The sequence below is a fragment of the Ranitomeya variabilis genome, chromosome 4, assembly GCF_051348905.1.
Source record: "Ranitomeya variabilis isolate aRanVar5 chromosome 4, aRanVar5.hap1, whole genome shotgun sequence".
NCBI lineage: Eukaryota > Metazoa > Chordata > Amphibia > Anura > Dendrobatidae > Ranitomeya > Ranitomeya variabilis.
This window is the reverse complement of record NC_135235.1, coordinates 603886805-603904852: the sequence shown is the minus strand read 5'-3', so window position 1 is coordinate 603904852 and position 18048 is coordinate 603886805. Positions and strand designations below refer to the sequence as shown.

Genomic DNA, 18048 nt, shown 5'->3' with positions numbered 1-18048 from the left:
GAGTAGGGCAATGGGGTACTCGGCACCGGGTCCTTCGGTTCGGGGAATGTCACGGTGGTGACCCGGACTGTGGCCCTCAGGGGTGTCCAGTAAAAGAGTTTATATATGGGCAAGGTGCAGTAAAGAACGAGGAGACGGGTTTGCAGTCTTTTCCCTTGTTTACTGAAGACTTCAGATGGTATCCTCAGCCCGGAGCGCCAGATGACAGGCATACCTCCCAACTTTTGAAGATGGGAAAGAGGGACAAAGTTTGCGGCGCGCTTTGCGCGCCGCGGCAAATTTTAGGCCACGCCTCTGACCACACCCATTCATAATTAGTCACACCCATATCCACATCCCAACCACACCCATTTAGCACTGCCGATCACACTGTTTCATATACAATAATTATAAACAAAAAAATATGGCCACACAGTGCCCCATACTGTATAATGGCCACACATGATGCTCCATACTGTACGATGACCACACATGACGCTCCATAATATATAATGACCACACATGACGCTCCATACTGTATAATGAACACACATGATGCTCCATACTGTATGACCGCACATGATGCTCCATAGTGTATAATGACCGCACATGATGCTCCATACTGTATGACCGCACATGATGCTCCATACTGTATAATGAACACACATGATGCTCCATACTGTATAATGACCGCACATGATGCTCCATACTGTATAATGACCCCACATGATGCTCCATACTGTATAATGACCCCACATGATGCTCCATACTGTATAATGGCCGCACATGATGCTCCATACTGTATAATGACCGCACATGATGCTCCATACTGTATGACCGCAAATGATGCTCCATACTGTATAATGACCGCACATGATGCTCCAGACTGTATAATGACCGCACATGATGCTCCATACTGTATAATGACCCCACATGATGCTCCATACTGTATAATGACCGCACATGATGCTCCAGGCTGTATAATGACCGCACATGATGCTCCATACTGTATAATGGCCGCACATGATGCTCCATACTGTATAATGGCCGCACATGATGCTCCATACTGTATAATGACCGCACATGATGCTCCATACTGTATAATGGCCACACATGATGCTCCATACTGTATAATGACCGCACATGATGCTCCATACTGTATAATGACCGCACATGATGCTCCATACTGTATAATGACCGCACATGATGCTCCATATTGTATAATGACCGCACATGATGCTCCATACTGTATAATGACCGCACATGATGCTCCATACTGTATAATGGCCACACATGATGCTCCATACTGTATAATGACCGCACATGATGCTCCATACTGTATAATGACCACACATGATGCTCCATACTGTATAATGACATACAGGCACGCAGCTCACACACAGGCACGCAGCTCACACGCACGCAGCTCACAAACACATGCAGCTTTGACACAAATGCATCACACACGCAGCCATCACACACACACGCAGCCATCACACACACACACACGCAGCCATCACACACACACACACGCAGCCATCACACACACACACGCAGCCATCACACACACACACACACGCAGCCATCACACACACATGCAGCCATCACACACACACGCAGACATCACACACACACACACACACGCAGCCATCACACACACACACACACACACACGCAGCCATCACACACACGCAGCCATCACACACACGCAGCCATCACACACACACAGCCATCACACACACACAGCCATCACACACACACAGCCATCACACACACACAGCCATCACACACACACACGCAGCCATCACACACACACACACACAGCCATCACACACACACAGCCATCACACACACACACCCAGCCATCACACACACACACGCAGCCATCACACACACACACGCAGCCATCACACACACACACGCAGCCATCACACACACACACACGCAGCCATCACACACACACGCAGCCATCACACACACACGCAGCCATCACACACACACGCAGCCATCACACACACACACGCAGCCATCACACACACACACGCAGCCATCACACACACACACGCAGCCATCACACACACACACGCAGCCATCACACACACACACACGCAGCCATCACACACACACACGCAGCCATCACACACACACACGCAGCCATCACACACACACAAGCAGCCATCACACACATCACACACACACAATCTCCTCTGTGATGCAGGGGCGGCTGATGTCCATGTGCAGCTCTCTGCTGAAGTCTTCAGTCTCCTGCTCACAGCTCTGCACTATCCCGGCACCTCCCCCGTCTCTCCTTCTCTGCCGGGATAGCAGCTAAGAGCAGAAGCCGGAGCTCCGTGCACACACAGCCAGAGGTAGTGAATCGCTGACCTTTCTTCTTGATTGCTGCAGGCTCTCTCCTTCAGCGTGGCAGCGCCGCACAGGGGGCGGGAGGGGGGGGGGTGTTGCGCGGGCGGTCAGGAGGCAGCTTTTATAAAAAAAAAAAAAAAACAGGCTCTCTCTACGTCCCGGAAGTGGGCGGGGCTTCACCGGCGGCCGCAAATTCGGGATTTTAAATGCCCGAAGCGGGACAGCGGGACCCCGGTGCCAAAGCGGGACTGTCCCGCTGAAATCGGGACGGTTGGGAGGTATGTGACAGGGCAGGCAGAGTCCGGTCGGTCTGAAGGCAATTCCAGAGTCCCCTTGTCCAGGTGGAAGTCAGTAGCCTTCCTCTAGCGCCTGTGTGTTGTAGTACCTCCCTGCTGAGCTACTCGGTAAGGTCCTCACAACTATTGTAGATGGAATGTCTCTTTCTCTCTGTCCCCCAGATGGTATGGATAGGACAAACCCGTATGGCTGGTGACTTGAGACTTTGGTTAGGGACTCTAGCACGCCCCGGCCTCTGAGCGGTGTCACCGGACAGGCAACTTGGAATCACCTGCTCTGCCAGTCTCTGAAGCAAGGTGTAGAGCACTTCCACGGTGCGCTGGCTACCAGATTCTGCGCCTCAGAGGGAAGCAGCTTGCTCCTGGCTGAACTCCCTCTGATATTCTTCTCCTGTGCTCTGCTTTCCTGCACACTCTCTGCAATATATTCACTTTAGTGTCTTCTTCCAGGAGCTGCAGCCCTTCAGGCTCCAGGACTCCTTCCTCTCCCTCTGTCCTCCTGAAAGGAACTGAACCCTGACTTCCTCCAGCCAGGATGTTAAATAGGGGAGTTCACCCTAAACAGGCTTAGAGCTCCCCCTTCTGGTCTGGAGTGTGAACATGTTGCATGTGTGTGATACCTGAATGTGGTTGTCTTTCATTTCCTTCAGACATGACATCACTTCTCCCCCTAAAAAGGATAATGACATCACTGCGATGACTAGGACACTGGGGCGCCGCACATATCTGTAATCAGGGGCTCAGTGCAAGGGAGACACATGTACAGTTGTGTGAAAAAGTGTTTCCCCATTTCTGATTTCCAATTATTTTGCATGATTGTCACACGTAAATGTTTCGTATCACCAAACAAATGTAAACATTAGACAAAGATAACACAAGTAAACACAAAATGCATTTTTAAATGAAGATCTTTTTATTACTAAGGGAAAAAGAAATCCACACCCACAGGGCCCTGTGTGAAAAAGTGATTGCCCCTAAACCTAATAACTGGTTGGGCCACCCTTAGCAGCAACAACTTCAATCAAGCGTTTGCGATAGCTGGCAATTATTCTTTTACAATGCTCTGCCGCCTGCTGCCGCTAATAACAATGAGAGCAGCAGCAGCTGATGGAAGTATTCATCAGCAGTCTCCTGCGCTGTAAATAAATAATTTAAAAAACAAAACAGCATGGATTTCCCCGTATTTTTGATAACCAGCCAGGCAAAACTGACATCGTTTTTTAAAATGATTAAAAAACGGCATGAGGTCCCCCCCATTTTTGACAGCCAGCCTTGCTAAAGCAAACAGCTGGGGGGGCTGGTATTCTCAGGCTGGTAAGGGGCCATGAATATTGCCTCCACAACCTAAAAATAGCAGCCTATAACCGACCTGAAAAGATACGCTCGGCTCTTCCCACTTGCCCTGTAGTGGTGGCAAGTGGGGTTCATATTTTGGGGGTTGATGTCACCTTTGTATTGTCAGGTGACATCAAGCCCACAAATTAGTAATGGAGAGGCGTCTATAAGCACCTATCCATTACTAATCCTATACTTGTATGTTAACTAAAGACACAGCCAGAACAAAGTCTTTTATTTTAAATGAAACAAAACACACTTACTTTTTTATTTAAAAATAACAGTTATACTCATGTAACGCCTAATTCCACCGAAGACCTCATCTTCTGTAATAAAACAAAAATGAAAAAAAAATATCCCTCACCTGTCCTTCGTCTTATACCACACCGTAATCCATGTCTGTGGGATAAATAGTTTTCAACCTGGACGGTGCCAAGATGCAACCATTATTCTAAACAAAAAAACACCAGTATACAGGCAGAGATGCTTACCTGTTCAAGGCCTCCAACAATTGCACTAACCAAGGTGCAGCGGACCCAAGTTAAGATGGCAAGTACACAGGTGCAATAATATCGATAATGCAGCCACCCTACAATCAGGAATTGGCCGCTTGGTGCACCTGTGCAAACAAATAGTCTGTATGTGGCATGGTCACACAGGAATGCAAAGTATATGGCTCCAAGCCTATTAATGACGCCATGTAGCGGGCTCACCATAATGCATCCTGTGTGAACAGAGGCCACAGTGTACAGAGCCATCTAGGGCCCAGCTGCACCCTGGAAAAATATACAGTGCACCAAAACATAACAATGTATGCAAGGTATTGGTCGATATTATGGCCACAATATTTAGGCTGCCAACCCGCGTCAAGGGTCCTTACATATTGGCAGTCCTAATCTAAAAAAAAACATAAGAGGAAAGACCTCCACTATTCTATTTTTTAGATTAGGACTGCCAATATGTAAGGACCCTTGACGCGGGTTTGCAGCTTAAATATTGTGGCCATAATATCGACCAATACCTTGCATACATTGTTATGTTTTGGTGCACTGTATATTTTTCCAGGGGGCGGCTGGGCCCTAGATGGCTCTGTACACTGTGGCCTCTGTTCACACAGTATGCATTATGGTTAGCCCACTACATGGCGTCATTAATAGGCTTGAAGCCATATACTTTGCATTCCTGTGTGAACACAACACATACAGATTATTTGTTTGCACAGGTACACCAAGCGGTCAATTCCTGATTGTAGGGTGGCTGCATTATCGGTATTATTGCACCTGTGTACTTGCCATCTTAACTTGGGTCCGCTGCACCTTGGTTAGTGCAATTGTTGGAGGCCTTGAACAGGTAAGCATCTCTGCCTGTATAATGGTGTTTTTTTTGTTTAGAATAGTGGAGGTCTTTCCTCTTATGGTGTTTTTTTTAGATTAGGACTGCCAATATGTAAGGACCCTTGACGTGGGTTGGCAGCTTAAATATTGTGGCCATAATATCGACCAATACCTTGCATACATTGTTATGTTTTTGGTGCACTGTATATTTTTCCAGGGTGCAGCTGGGCCCTAGATGGCTCTGTACACTGTGGCCTCTGTTCACACAGGATGCATTATGGTTAGCCCGCTACATGGCGTCATTAATAGGCTTGAAGCCATATACTTTGCATTCCTGTGTGACCATGCCACATACAGACTATTTGTTTGCACAGGTGCACCAAGCGGCCAATTCCTGATTGTAGGGTGGCTGCATTATCGGTACTATTGCACCTGTGTACTTGCCATCTTAACTTGGGTCCGCTGCACCTTGGTTAGTGCAATTGTTGGAGGCCTTGAACAGGTAAGCATCTCTGCCTGTATACCGGTGTTTTTTTGTTTAGAATAGTGGAGGTCTTTCCTCTTATGGTGTTTTTTTAGATTAGGACTGCCAATATGTAAGGACCCTTGACGCGGGTTGGCAGCTTAAATATTGTGGCCATAATATCGACCAATACCTTGCATACATTGTTATGTTTTTGGTGCACTGTATATTTTTCCAGGGTGCAGCTGGGCCCTAGATGGCTCTGTACACTGTGGCTTCTGTTCACACAGGATGCATTATGGTGAGCCCGCTACATGGCGTCATTAATAGGCTTGGAGCCATATACTTTGCATTCCTGTGTGACCATGCCACATACAGACTATGTGTTTGCACAGGTGCACCAAGCGGCCAATTCCTGATTGTAGGGTGGCTGCATTATCGGTATTATTGCACCTGTGTACTTGCCATCTTAACTTGGGTCCGCTGCACCTTGGTTAGTGCAATTGTTGGAGGCCTTGAACAGGTAAGCATCTCTGCCTGTATACTGGTGTTTTTTTGTCAAGATGCAACCATCCAGGCTGAGAACCACTGGTGAATGAGCTGCTGTGAGCGCAGACTTCATGACTAGCGGTGACGTCACCAAGGTTACTGTCGGTCACTGAGCCTGCATTCCCAGCAGGGCTGAACTACAGTGACCTCAGTGAGATCCCCGCTAGCACCATGAGAAAGTCTCACGGTACAGAGGCGAGTTCACCGCAGTTCAAATTCACTGCGATGAAATTCTCCCAGTGAACTGCGGTGAACTCGCCTCTGTGCCATGAGACTTTCTCACGGTGCTAGTGGGGATCTCACCTAGGTCACCGCAGTTTTGCCCATCTGGGAAAGCAGACTCAGATACCGTCAGTAACCTCAATGACATCACTGGTAGTCACTGATGCTGCCCTCGCAGTAGCTCATTCACCAATGGTTCGCCGCCATTTACCATGTAACTATAGGATTACTAATGGATAGGTGTCTTAAAGATGCCTCTCCATTACTAATCCATGGGCTTGATGTCAACTGACAACACAAAGATGACGTCAACCCCACAAACATGAAAACCACTTGCCACCGCTACAGGTCTAGTGAGAAGCGCAGGGCAAAGCGCCAGAATTGACGCATTTAATAAATATGCCTTTTCTGGGCGGCTGTGGGCTGCTATTTTTAGGCTGGGGGCAATATCCATGGCCCCTTACCAGCCTGAGAATACCAGCCCCCAGCTGTCTGCTTTTCTTGGCTGGTTGTCAAAAATGGGGGGACCCCACGTCGTTTTTTAAAATGTGAGTTTTAGTTGGCTGTTTATCAAAAATATAGGGGAATCCATGCTGTTTTTTAAAATAAGTCCCATCAGCTGACACCAATGACCGGAGGTAAACTTTATACTATATACTATCACAGCTGCGCGCTCACCCTGTCTTTTGACAATGGGGGAACCGTGGCTGTCTGACTGACAGTGATGATTTTATCGCCATTCAGAAGTGGTGTTTGCTGCGCTGTCATGCTCATGACAGCACGGCAAATGCCCAATGTTCAGAGGGCCGAACACAAACAGTAACACAGACTTCCTGGTGAAGACAGTGTTTGGTGTCTGTGCCTGAACAGTAGGTGTTCGGTAGGGATGCCGAACTTTACTGTTCGGGCTCTCCCATCTCTATTCGTCACTGTGCTCTTGGGGTAATTTTGGTTTGCCAGCCGCTCCTGGGAAGGTTCACCACTGTTCCATGTTTTCACCATTTGTGGATAATGGCTCTCACTGTTGTTCGCTGAAGTCTCAAAACTTGAGGAATGGCTTTATAAACTTTTCCAGACTGATATATTTCAATAACTTTGTTTCTTATTTGTCCCAGAATTTCTTTGGATCGCGGCATGATGTCTAGCTTTTGAGTATATTTTGGTCTGCTTCACTTAGTCAGGCAGATCCTTTTTAAGTTATTTCTTGATTGAGAACAGGTGTGGCAGTAATCAGGCCTGAGTGTGGCTGGGGAATTTGAAATTCCCAAATATGTGATAAACCACAGTTAATATATGTTTTAAGAGAGGGGGCAATCACTTTTTCACAAAGGGCCCTGTAGGTTTGAATTTTCCCTTAATAATAAAGACCTTCATTTAAAAACTGCATTTTGTGTTTACGTGTGTTATCTTTCTCTATTATTTAAATTTATTTGGTGATCTGAAAAATTTAAGTGTGACAAATATGCAAAAGAATGGGAAATTAGGAAGGGAGCAAACACTTTTTCACACAACCGTATGTATACAATATATGTGACCTTTTTAGGGCTGCGACGATCATCGTGACAAGACGTATCGTGGCTAGGAAATGTCGACATAAAGGTCTGATCAGATGGAGAAAAAACATCAGAAAATGACTCTAATCAGACGAGATGTCAGCAGTAAGTTCCTGGATATAAATACGTATTATTCTGTATCTGCACTGTATGACTTGGAGTTATAACGTTATCTGTAAAATCTGTACAATCTCACATTTATAAAATGTCTGTGTGCTACCAAATTATTTTATAAGACAGACTCGTAGAGTTTTATAGATCCATACACACATCTGGTAAAATCACGGATCTGATAATTAGATCCGTGAGGGTCAGAGATTGTTTTGTTCTGATACAGATTTGAGGAACAGAATAGGACATGCTTAATACGTCTGTAAAAAGGGCAGCACACCGACACTGCACACAGATGCAAGAATGTAGGTTTATTATGTATAACACAGTCACTGAGTATATAGTACACTTATTATGTATAGCACAGTCCCTTAGCATGTAGTGTACTCACGTATTATGTATAGCACAGTTCCTTAGTACATAGTGTACTCACCTTTTGTGTATAGCTTATTACGTACCATCCTTTCTAGTTATATATGGTGCCGTCCCTTATTATAAAGCTTCACCTGCTGTTACATACAGTGCTGTCCCTTGCATAGTATATTCTTGTTATTTTTGTTATTCTCAGTGCCTTCTCTTTATTACATAGAGTCCTTTCTTGTTATAATATAAAATGACTGCTCATGGAGCAGCATTTGACCAGAAGACAAGTCCATCAGTTCCTCCATTAGAAAATAAGCTTTCCCATGCTCCATCAGCAGTCAATGCATTATTTATCTAACAAGAGAAGAGAGTATATAGTAAAGAACAGGGCTCTATATAATCCAATATGTATGGTACGGTGCTGTACATAGCAAGAGAGGGCACTGTATAATAAGGGATGGTAATATACATAATAAAGGAGACTATTTAAGATATATATGTGTGTGGCTATATATACTATATATATATCTTAGCTTTGTCACCATAAAAGGAGGGGTGCCCAGACACATTTCTTGCACAGGGGCCCCAAGCTGTCAGTGTCCGCCCCTGCTCTGGTCACATAATAAACAGCCACAGATCGCACCTTGAGGATTACTGATCACATACTGAGAAATAATTGTTCACACCCCGAGGAGAAAGTGATCGCAGGCTGAGGAGCCACTGATGAATCCCTGAGGAGCCACTGATCACACCCTGAGGAACCACCCATCACATCATGGGGGAATCACTGATCACAACCAGAACAGACACAGATCACACCCTGAGGCAGGGGCAGACATATCATTGGTGCAACCTGTGCGGCCGCACAGGGGCCCAAGAAGTGAGGGGGCCCAGTTCTACCTCCAATTTTGCATTTTTAGGACCTCTTCGGCTGTAAAGGAAGGGCCCAAATATTGTTCTTGCACAGGGGCCCTTTTATATCTGTGTCCACCAGTGCCCTGAGGAGTCATTCATCTCATCCTGAGGAGCCACTGATTACATCCTAAGGAACTACTGATGAAACCCTGAGGTGCAACTGATGCCACTCTGAGATGCAATTGATCACTCCTTCAGTAATAACTGATCACATCCAGAGAAGAAAATGATCACACCTTGAGTAGCAAGTGATCATAACCTGAGGATTACTGATCACATCCAAAGGATTAACTGATCACACCCTGAGGATTAACTGATCATATGCTAAGGGTACTGTCACACTCTGTAACTTTCCAACGATCACGACCAGCGATACGACCTGGCCGTGATCGTTGGAAAGTCGTTGTGTGGTCGCTGGAGAGCTGTCACACAGACCGCTCTCCAGCGACCAACGATGCCGAGGTCCCAGGTAACCAGGGTAAACATCGGGTTACTAAGCGCAGGGCCGCGCTTAGTAACCCGATGTTTACCCTGGTTACCAGCGTAAAAGTAAAAAAAAACAAACAGTACATACATTCCGGTGTCCTTCAGGTCCCTTGCCGTCTGCTTCCCGCTCTGACTGAGTGCCGCCGTAAAGTGAAAGCAGATCACAGCGGTGACGCCACCGCTGTGATCTGCTCTTACTTTCCGGCCAGCAGTCAGTCAGAGCGGGAAGCAGACGGCAAGGGACCTGAAGGACACCGGAATGTGAGTATGTACGTTTTTTTTTTTTTACTTTTACGCTGGTAACCATGGTAAACATCGGGTTACTAAGCGCGGCCCTGCGCTTAGTAACCCGATGTTTACCCTGGTTACAAGCGAACGCATCGCTGGATCGCTGTCACACACAACGATCCAGCGACGACAGCGGGAGATCCAGCGACGAAATAAAGTTTCAAACGATCTGCTACGACGTACGATTCTCAGCGGGGTCCCTGATCGCAGTAGCGTGTCAGATACTGCGATATCGTATGGATATCGCTGGAACGTCACGGATCGTACCGTCGTAGCGATCAAAGTGCCAATGTGTGACAGTACCCTTAGGAGCACTGATTACGGTACATGCTGAGGAGCCACTGATAATACACTATGAAGCCACTAATCACGCTGGGAGTAGCCACTGATGAATCACTGAAAAGTCACTGAGTGCACCCTGAAGATTCATTGATCACAGGTTGAGAAGCCACTAATCACATCCTGAGCATCCACTGTTGACTTGCTGAGAAACCACAGATTACACTATGAGGAGCTACTGAGATGAAGCAAGGGCCAGATAACAAAAGTAGGTAGGGGTGGGGTTGTAGCTTGGCATGGGGTTGTAGCCGTGGGCTAGGCACTGATTTTCTCCTGTAACGCCCTGGCGCGCTACATGAAAGAGTGGGTCTTGGCTGGGTGTTGGTGCTGTGAGGGCCTTGTGCCCGTGCAGGCCACCTGTGGCCGATGGTGCTGGTGCAGCGCCCCAGAGTCCTGGTCGTTGCAGTACTGATGCTCCGCCGCTAAGGGGGGCTATGGTACGTCTGATGGCACTCAAGGAGTTCACCTGACCAGGTATCACAGACACCAATAAACTTCACAGTCTGGCCTCCAGGGGGAGCTAAGGGCGCTATGTATTAGGCCACTCCTCACAGTCTGGTAAAACTGGGGGTTGGATAGGAAGTTAGAGAGAAGCTGACTGGGTTGGAACCAGGCAACATCCTGTGGCAGAGGGTGTTGCAGGGGAAGATTCAGGGGGGTCCCTGTCAGGGGTGGGATCCTGTTATGACCTGGTGGTTAAGAGGCCACACTGAAATGACCTGGTGGCTAAAACGCAACATGGGACGAGCTCTGAGGAGGTGGTATCTCTACTCACCGCAGTCCCTAATCCTAACAACAACACTAGTAATAGCCGTGGGATGTTCCTGACTCTCCCTAGACACCTCTTCACAGCCTAAGAATTAACTACCCCTAAAGAAGGAAATAGAAAGCTATCTTGCCTCAGAGAAAACCCCAAAAGGAAAGATAGCCCCCCACAAATATTGACAGTGAGTGGAGAGGGAAATGACATACACAGAAATGAAATCAGTTTTCAGCAAAGGAGGCCAATACTAAACTTGATAGACAGAGAGAAAAGGATACTGTGCGGTCAGTATTAAAAACTACAAAAATCCACGCAGAGTTTACAAAAATGAACTCCACACCGACTCACGGTGTGGAGGGGCAAATCTGCTACCCCAGAGCTTCCAGCTAACCTGAATATGACATAGCAACAAGCTGGACAAAATGAGACATATTTGCAAAGCAATAGAGTACAAAGCAAATGGACAAACAACAACTCAGAAACTTATCTTTTGCTGACAAGGACAGGCCATATGAGATATCCAAGGAGAGAACAAAATCCAACCTAAGACAATGACAGCTGGCATGAACTAAAGCCCAGAGCAGGTTTAAATAACAAACCCAGGCAAGGCGATCAGTGAATGCAGCTGCTACAGCCAGCTAAAGGAGCAGCAGTTCCACTCGAAACCACCAGAGGGAGCCCAAGGGCAGAACTCACAAAAATACCATTAGCAGCCACAGGAGGGAGCTCCAGAACGGAATTCACAACAGTACCCCCCCTTGAGGAGGGGTCACCGAACCCTCACCAGAGCTCCCAGGCCAATCAGGACGAGCCAAATGAAAAGCACGAACCAAATCGGCAGCATGAACATCGGAGGCAACAACCCAAGAATTATCCTCCTGGCCATAACCCTTCCACTTGACCAGATACTGAAGCTTCCGTCTCGAAAAACGAGAATCCAAAATCTTCTCCACCACATATTCCAATTCCCCCTCAACCAACACCGGAGCAGGAGGATCAACGGAGGGAACCATAGGTACCACATATCTCCGCAACAAGGATCTATGGAACACATTATGAATGGAAAAAGAAGCTGGAAGGGCCAAACGAAAAGACACCGGATTGATAATTTCAGAAATCTTATAAGGCCCAATAAAGCGAGGCTTGAACTTAGGGGAAGAAACCTTCATAGGAACGTGACGAGAAGACAACCAGACCAAATCCCCAACACGAAGCCGGGGACCAACACACCGACGACGGTTAGCAAAACGTTGAGCCTCCTCCTGAGACAACGTCAAATTGTCCACCACATGAGTCCAAATTTGCTGCAACCTGTCCACCACAGAATCCACACCAGGACAGTCAGAAGGCTCAAGCTGCCCTGAAGAAAAACGAGGATGAAAACCAAAGTTACAAAAGATAGGCGAAACCAAGGTAGCCGAACTAGCCCGATTATTAAGGGCAAACTCGGCCAACGGCAAAAAGGTCACCCAATCATCCTGATCAGCAGACACGAAGCATCTCAAATAGGTTTCCAAGGTCTGATTGGTTCGCTCCGTTTGGCCATTTGTCTGAGGATGGAATGCTGAAGAAAAAGACAAATCAATGCCCATTCTAGCACAAAAGGACCGCCAAAACCTAGAAACGAACTGGGAACCTCTGTCAGACACAATATTCTCCGGAATACCATGCAAACGAACCACATGCTGAAAAAATAATGGAACCAAATCAGAGGAGGAAGGCAACTTAGGCAACGGTACCAAATGGACCATCTTAGAAAACCGGTCACAAACCACCCAGATGACAGACATCTTCTGAGAAACAGGAAGATCAGAAATAAAATCCATGGAAATATGCATCCAGGGCCTCTCAGGAATAGGCAAAGGCAAAAGCAACCCACTGGCACGGGAACAGCAAGGCTTAGCCCGAGCACAGGTCCCACAGGACTGCACAAACGAACGCACATCCCGCGACAAGGAAGGCCACCAAAAGGACCTAGCCACCAAATCTCTGGTACCGAAAATCCCAGGGTGACCAGCCAACACCGAACAATGAACCTCAGAAATCACCCTGCTAGTCCATTTATCAGGAACAAACAGTTTCCCCACTGGACAGCGGTCAGGTTTATCAGCCTGAAACTCCTGAAGTACCCGCCGCAAATCAGGGGAGATGGCAGAAAGAATCACCCCCTCCTTGAGGATCCCAGCCGGCTCAAGAACTCCCGGAGAATCAGCCAAAAAACTCCTAGAAAGGGCATCAGCCTTCACATTCTTAGATCCCGGAAGATACGAGACCACAAAATCAAAACGGGAGAAAAACAGAGACCACCGAGCTTGTCTAGGATTCAACCGTTTAGCAGACTCTAGGTAAATCAAATTTTTATGATCAGTCAAGACCACCACGCGATGCTTGGCTCCCTCAAGCCAATGTCGCCACTCCTCAAATGCCCACTTCATAGCCAACAACTCCCGATTGCCGACATCATAATTACGCTCAGCAGGCGAAAACTTTCTGGAGAAGAAAGCACATGGTTTCATCAAAGAGCCATCAGAATTTCTCTGAGACAAAACGGCCCCTGCCCCAATCTCAGAAGCATCAACCTCAACCTGAAAAGGGAGAGAAACATCTGGCTGACGCAACACAGGGGCAGAAGTAAAACGACGTTTAAGCCCCTGAAAGGCCTCAACAGCCGCAGAGGACCAATTCATCACATCAGCGCCTTTCTTCGTCAAATCGGTCAGAGGCTTCACCACACTAGAAAAATTAGCAATAAAGCGGCGATAAAAATTAGCAAAGTCCAAAAATATTTGAAGGCTCTTTACAGATGTGGGTTGAGTCCAATCATGAATGGCCTGGACTTTAACAGGGTCCATTTCAATAGCCGAGGGAGAAAAAATGAAACCCAAAAAAGAAACTTTCTGAACTCCAAAGAGGCACTTAGACCCTTTCACAAACAACGCATTAGCACGAAGGACCTGAAATACCATCCTAACCTGCTTCACATGAGACTCCCAATCATCGGAAAAAAACAAAATATCATCCAAATACACAATCATGAATTTATCCAGATAATTCCGGAAGATATCATGCATAAAGGACTGAAATACCGATGGAGCATTAGAGAGCCCGAATGGCATCACCAGATATTCAAAATGGCCTTCGGGCGTATTAAATGCTGTTTTCCATTCATCACCTTGTTTAATACGCACGAGATTATACGCCCCTCGAAGGTCGATTTTAGTAAACCAACTGGCACCCTTAATCCGAGCAAACAAATCAGAAAGTAAAGGTAATGGGTACTGGAATTTGACCGTGATCTTATTGAGAAGGCGATAATCTATACAGGGTCTCAAGGAACCATCCTTCTTGGCAACAAAAAAAAATCCCGCTCCCAACGGTGACGAAGACAGGCGAATATGCCCCTTCTCCAAGGACTCCTTTACATAACTCCGCATAGCGGCATGCTCTGGCACCGACAGATTGAAAAGTCGGCCCTTAGGGAACTTACAGCCAGGAATCAAATTAATGGCACAATCGCAGTCCCTATGAGGAGGGAGGGAACTGGACTTGGGCTCATCAAATATATCCTGGAAATCCGACAAAAACTCAGGAACTTCAGAAGAAGGGGACGAGGAAATGGACATGAAAGGAATATCACTATGTATCCCCTGACAACCCCAACCAGTTACAGACATAGATCGCCAATCCAGCACTGGATTATGTACCTGTAACCATGGAAAACCCAGCACAACAACATCATGCAAATTATGCAACACCAAAAAGCGAATATTTTCCTGATGTGCTGGAGCCATGTACATGGTCAACTGTGTCCAGTACTGAGGTCTATTCTTGGCCAATGGCGTAGCATCAATCCCCCTTAAGGGAATAGGGCTCCGCAAGGGCTCCAAGGAAAAACCACAGCGCTTGGCAAATTCTAAGTCCATTAAGTTCAGGGCAGCGCCAGAATCCACAAATGCCATAACAAAAAAGGATGACGCAAATCAGGGTAACAGACAAAAGAAATTTAGGCTGTACAGTACTAATGGTAACAGACCTAGAGACCCTCTTAGTACGCTTAGGGCAATCAGAAATAGCATGAGCAAAATCACCACAGTAAAAACACAGGCCATTCTGACGTCTGAATTTCTGCCTTTCTGCTCTAGTCAAAATCCTATCACATTGCATAGGCTCAGGACTCTGCTCAGAGGACACTGCCATATGGTGCACAACCTTGCGCTCACGCAGGCGCCGATCAATCTGAATGGCCAAAGACATCGACTAATTCAGACCAGCAGGCCAGGCGTGGGAAACCCCACCATAACATCTTTAAGGGCTTCAGAAAGACCCTTTCTGAAAATCGCTACCAGGGCATACTCATTCCATTTTGTGAGCACAGACCACTTCCTAAATTTCTGGCAGTATACTTCTGCTGCTTCCTGACCCTGACACAGAGCCAGCAAAGTTTTTTCTGCCTGATCCACAGAATTAGGCTCGTCATACAGCAATCCGAGCGCTTGAAAAATATAGTTCTTACCAATAACGGTATTTCTCTGAGCCCATGACGGCACCACGGAGAGAGGGGATCCGCCCACCAAGGACAGGAAACCTACGGATAAAAAAGGCGGTACCACTCTCCCGCATCAGTTGTTTTACATAGAAAATGATGGGAGACTACTAAAACATTTGTTAGCTTTAACTGTTTAGCATAACGAGATACCGCGTGACTTTAAAACTATGAATAAACTATGAATAAATTATGGAACTATTTAATGTGAGCACCCATAAGTGAAGGGAGGGAATGTACGGGTGCCGTCATGGGCTCAGAGAAATACCGTTATCGGTAAGAACTATATTTTTCTCTGATCGCCCATGACGGCACCACGGAGAGAATTGCATAGATAGTACATTCAGGGAGGGACCACCGCTTCCAGAACCCTTTTACCGAAGGTAAGGTCCGAAGAGGAGTTTAGGTCCAATCTATAGTGCCTATAGAATGTAGATGGTGAGGACCAGGTAGCAGCTCTACATATCTGGTCTATAGGAACTCCGGCCTTCTCCGCCCAGGAAGATGCCACTGCCCTTGTTGAGTGAGCCTTAACCTCCCCGGGAACGGACATCCCACTTGCTGAGTATGAAAGACTGATGGCATCCGTAATCCATCTTGCTATGGTGGCTTTCGATGCTTTTTTCCCCTTCCAGGGACCCTGGAAACACACAAACAGAGAAGCATCCTCCCTACTCTCCTTAGTGACTTCTAGGTAGCGTAAGAGACATCTTCGTACATCTAGTGTATGTAATGTTTGTTCCTTCTTGTTTACAGGGTTGGGACAGAAGGAAATGAGAGAAATCTCTTGAGACCTGTGGAACTTTGATGCCACTTTCGGGAGATATGCTGGGTCTGTTTTTAAAATGACCCTATCCTCTAGAAATTGTGTGTAAGGAGGGTTAGCCGAAAGAGCCTGTAAGTCGCTGACCCTACGGGCAGAAGTGAGGGCGACTAACAGAGCGGTTTTGAGAGATAGGTTTTTTATTGAAACTTCGTGTAATGGTTCGAATGGTGGACTGGTCAGGGCTTTAAGGACTAAGTTTAAGTCCCATTGAGGAACGATTTTTATCGGAAGAGGCCTTGATCTTCCTGCTGCTTTTATGAATCTAGCGACCCACCTATTTGAAGCTAAATCAAAATTGAATAGGGCCCCCAATGCTGCCACGTGAACTTTCAGGGTACTAGTGGCCAGCCCCATCTGCAACCCATTTTGTAGGAATTCTAATATGGAATTAAGGGGAATTTCTTTCCCTATTTTTTCACCTGATGAAGACAGAAACTTTTTCCATATCTTGCCATATTGTTTCGTTGTAACTGGCTTCCTACTTTGTAATAAGGTTGAGATTAGCCCTGGGGAGAACCCCCTGTCTTTTAGCAGCTTCCTTTCAAGAGCCAAGCTGTCAAGTGCAAGTTCTTGACCCTTGGATGACAGACTGGGCCCTGCGACAATAGATCCTGAAGGTCTGGTAATACCCAGGGGTCGGACATTGACATCTTCCTCATCCATGAGAACCAAGGTCTCTTCGGCCAGAACGGGGCAATTAAGATAACCAGCGCCCCGTCCTCCCGAATCTTCCTCAGCACCGCTGGAATCAGAATGAGAGGAGGAAAGGCATAGAGCAGATGATGGCTCCAAGACATCAGGAAAGCGTCCACAACTACTGGGTTCCCCAGGGGAGATAGGGAGCAAAAGGAGGTTACTTTTTTGTTTAGGTGACTCGCAAAGAGATCTATTTTGGGAACCCCCCATTTCTCTGTGATCTGGGTAAATATTGCCTGATTCAGTTCCCATTCTCCCTGTTTTAGGCTGGACCGACTGAGGAAGTCCGCTTTGTAGTTGTCTACCCCTTTTATGTGTAGACTTGTTATGGATAGGAGGTTGCTCTCGGCTATTTGCAGGATTGAGTTGGTCACTTCCATTAGATTTTTGGAACGGGTGCCCCCCTGGTGATTGAGGTAAGATACTACCACCCGGTTGTCCGACATCACTCTTACATGATGAGAGTGAAGGACTTTCAAGAATTTCTGAAGGGCAAATTTGACTGCCAGAAGTTCCTTCATATTGGAGGATTTGTCTGCTAGGGATGGAGACCAGGTGCCCTGGCCTACCAGATCGTCTAGATGAGCTCCCCACCCTGAGGGGCTTGCGTCCGTAGTTAGGAC

At 46.8% G+C, this 18048-nt stretch overlaps 1 long non-coding RNA gene across 1 annotated transcript in view; it reads left to right on the top strand.

Moving 5' to 3' along the window:
- The window catches only part of LOC143766000 (uncharacterized), an 84882-nt gene that overhangs the window by 25601 nt on the left and 41233 nt on the right, over positions 1–18048 (top strand). The window contains exon 2 of the long non-coding RNA XR_013213497.1: positions 8086–8200. This is a non-coding gene — a long non-coding RNA (uncharacterized LOC143766000). The remainder of the gene's footprint in view (positions 1–8085; positions 8201–18048) is intronic.